Here is a 3,698-nt window from a genome sequence, read left to right on the forward strand (position 1 = left end):
TGTTTCTAGGAGAGGAGCGGTAGCAGGTAGATGGTGATGACAGACGCATGAGTTGATTGGTCATTGGAAGTGCCAGGGGAGTTTTATATCCGCATGGGTTTCAGTCGGTTGGAGTTCTGTAATTCTTTAAGGATGGAAATTGGAGTGGATATTCATCAGAGCATGGCAAGGGTTATGGTTCTTAGTCGCAGGCATAAGAACTCAAGGAATTGATATGGTACCATGGGAGGTGATTTGGATCGTCAGACTGGTTATGGTATCAAGAGTATTTTTTTGGATTCCAGGAGTTGGGCAATCATTGAGACTGGCTAGTAATGGAATGCTAGTTTTGGTAAGCGCATGTCACATGCGATTCATGCTTTATGAGGTTGATGGGTTGGAAAACTTATGGGATGAAAGAACTTCGTCGAATCCAAGTGGGGGAGAATCGATCAGAATTTCCGGGAGTTAGATCGGGTGTGGAACTAGGGCAAGTTTCACATCCCGGTCAGGAAGAGAGAAGACCCAAGTGGCCATTTAGAATGGGGTTGTGTAAGTGGGAGTTTAGGGAACTCCCAACAGCTGGCCGGCATCTTCTTGTTATGCATAGCAGGTCGGTGGAAGGATCCAGGTCGAGGGTTGTGTTTGAGCCTCGCCGCTTGTTCTAGTCTGATGAAGGCTTTGGGGTTCGAAGCATGACTTGAACACCTTATTGATTTTAGTCGTATGTTGGTTCAATTCAGGATATTTGGGGTTGAGAAGGTTTTGTTGTGATGGAACCCGGGGTGGTAATCATGGTTGGTTAGAAGTTTGGAAAGACTGTGATGTGATCATAGCATTCATCAGTTGAGGTAGCCTATCGATGAGGTGGTCACGAGTCTGATGGGATCAGTTCACATCGTGGGCACGACGGACGGGATTGCCGAGGTACGTTTCCCTGTTTTGGATTGAGGACCATTGGGGTCCGAAGTGGAGTTGGGCCTGTGTAGCTTTAGTTCGGGTGGGACCCATGGGCGAGGCCCGTGTGTTTATAGCAATGCAGGTAGGACCTGGTAGAGACCGTAGGGTCAAGGTATTGGATCTTGGATTTCAGGATCGAGTGTGTGGTTAGTAAGTGGTGCGGAGGGATGTTTGGGCTGGGTAGCCTTGTTATCTGGACTCTTGGGAACCTGGTGGTTGGACCAGGTGCGAGAGTGATAGTTTCAACGTTGGTTTGGGAACCTTTATATCCCAGTCTAGAAAGGGCTGTCGTTATCAGAAAGTCTTGGGTGAAATGCAAGTGCAGATCTGTGGATCCTGGTTTATGAGTTGAGTATCGGGTTGGTTTTGGTTGAGATCTCGAGTCGGGTATTGCAAGTGTTGTGCTGAATTTTTGTGTAAGTGGATTGAGGGTTGGGGTATCAGTATGTCGAGGGAATCCGTCGAAGGGTTCAAGGGTAATGAATGGATTCAGTTTGATGATGGATCCAGCTCTCGTGATTGTGCCTTGGATTGGTTTTATTCGTGAAGGGCAGTCCTATTGATTTGGAACTTGTGTGTGGAGTAGCTTGTATTCGGGGGAGATGTTAGGTCGCTTGCAGTTGGGATTAAATAATCTCAGAGTAAATCATTTGACCCTGTTGCACAGCTCTCGTCTGAGTCTAACCGCTGCAGGGATGAATCTTCTACTCAAAGGATTATCAGAACCTTCTGTCGAGTATAAGTGTTCCGTAGTTGTATATGGTCACGACTTTGTTCCTTTTAAAGCAACATTGTAATCGGGCGTAGGAAGCATTTTGTTGGGTATGAAACTCTATGACGTTGGTATGGTGGCGGCTCGGTATGGGAGGTCTGATAGGGAGTCAGACCATTGAGACTTTAGGTTTTGGATTTCAGGTAGAGTAGGATTGGTTTGTTTCAAGAGAATTAAGGATTCGTTCTTCTTCAGGATTAAAGAACTACTCTAAGGATGGTTTCAATAGACCTGGAGCGGCCATGGTAGGACCAGAGCTAGAAGTGTTATCTTTGGTCTGTTATTCGTTGAGGGTTTGTCATGGAGTTGTTTCAGCATGGGCGGTTTATTGGGGGAGTCATGCCAGTATAGACTTCAAGTCTAAAAAGGTAGAAGTGGTTTGCAGGGGTTGAAGGGTTGGATGTTATTTTCGGGATAGAAGTTTCAGTTTGGGTTTGGGTTGCCTTGGGAAGATTGTTCTACGCGCGAAATTTTCGATTGGGTCCCGTAGGTTGTTCGTTTTGATAGGAGTATTAGTAAGGACCGATTTAGAGGACGAAATCTGATTTAAGCGGGGGAGAGTTGTAACACCTAGAATGTAGAAGTTTAATTGTGGAATTATGCCAATTTCAAGTTGAACTTGGCGAGTTGGAGGAGCCAACTCGGCCAGTTGAAAATGAAGAATCATGAGGATTTAATGGGTCTACTCGACGAGTTGAGGAGATTCAACTCAGCGAGTAGAGGTTGTTTTGGTCGCGAGATTAATGAGACAACTCTGCGAGTTGGAGGAGCCAACTCGACGAGTTTGGCGCTGTTTAGGAAACCATAATTTTGGGGTTTTCTACTTTATTTAAACACCTTAAGTTCCAGGTGTTGGCCTCATTTCCAGCCTCCATAGCCCCTAACCCTAATCTCGAAACCCTAGGGCCTCCTTGAGTGTTGTGAGCTCATTGTAGGTGTGTTTTGGTGTGTTTAAGACTCTTTGAAGGAAGAGAAGCTGGATGCAAGGTGGTGGTTCAAGTTGGAGCTTTCAGATCTTTGTTCTTTGCTCCATTTCCAACACATTTCTGGTATAAAGCTCCAACCTTGCTTAATATTGGCTTAGATCTCTTCTTGGGTTTATTTGTATGCTTTCAGGCATGGATGGGTGGTTGTTGAGGAAGTAGAAGTCCCAAGTGTTTATCCTTTCTAGATCTATGATCTTCATGAGCTCTTTTGGCATAAAGGTGCCAACTTTATGGTCTTGAGGGCTTCATGCATTCATTTAGTCCTTCTTTTGGTCTCTTTTAAACTTTTGAGCTTCTTCTAATCATGAATAAGTGTAAAGATGGAAACTTTACATGCCCATCTAGCCTCATATGGTCAGATTTGCATCTTGGAGTGGTGTCCTTGTGGAATAAGTGCTTAATGATTAAGTCCTTACCCTTTTAAGTTTAGGGTTTGGGTTTTGAACCCATTTTGGTGGTTCTTAGGGGTAAAGTTGGAAACTTTACCCTTCTTGAGGCCATTTCAGTTAAGATCTGGGTTGAGAAGCCCTTAGTTTCAAAAAGGTCAACTTAATGAGTTAAGAGGTTGGATTTCTGGCGAACTCGGCGAGTTCATGGGTGAACTTGGCGAGTTGAGGGGGTTTTTCCCGATCTTTACAGTATAATGAAGAAACTCGACGAGTTGGGTCAATTTGGGCCGTTGACTTTGATTTATGACTTATGCCTTTGATCGAGTTTGTCCCAAGGGGTGTTTCAAGCAATCTGAATTGTAAAATATGAGCTTAGGATAAGGCCTGTATGGGATTGGGCTCAATTTGGAAAATTGGGCCATTAGTGGGCTTTTATGGTTTTTGTAGTTTCGGGTCTTGTTGAATTTGGGCTTGGTCCTTAGTTATGAATCTTGTTGGGCCAGGGGTAAAATGGTTATTTTACCCCAAGTATTGATTATGGATCATAGTTTGGAACCCAATTGCCAATTAGGTAATATTTTGGTATTGTTAGCTCGAGAAGTTGTCAGGGCA

Source organism: Lactuca virosa, chromosome 5 (assembly GCF_052849685.1).
Source record: "Lactuca virosa cultivar CGN04683 chromosome 5, Lactuca_virosa_CGN04683_v6, whole genome shotgun sequence".
NCBI lineage: Eukaryota > Viridiplantae > Streptophyta > Magnoliopsida > Asterales > Asteraceae > Lactuca > Lactuca virosa.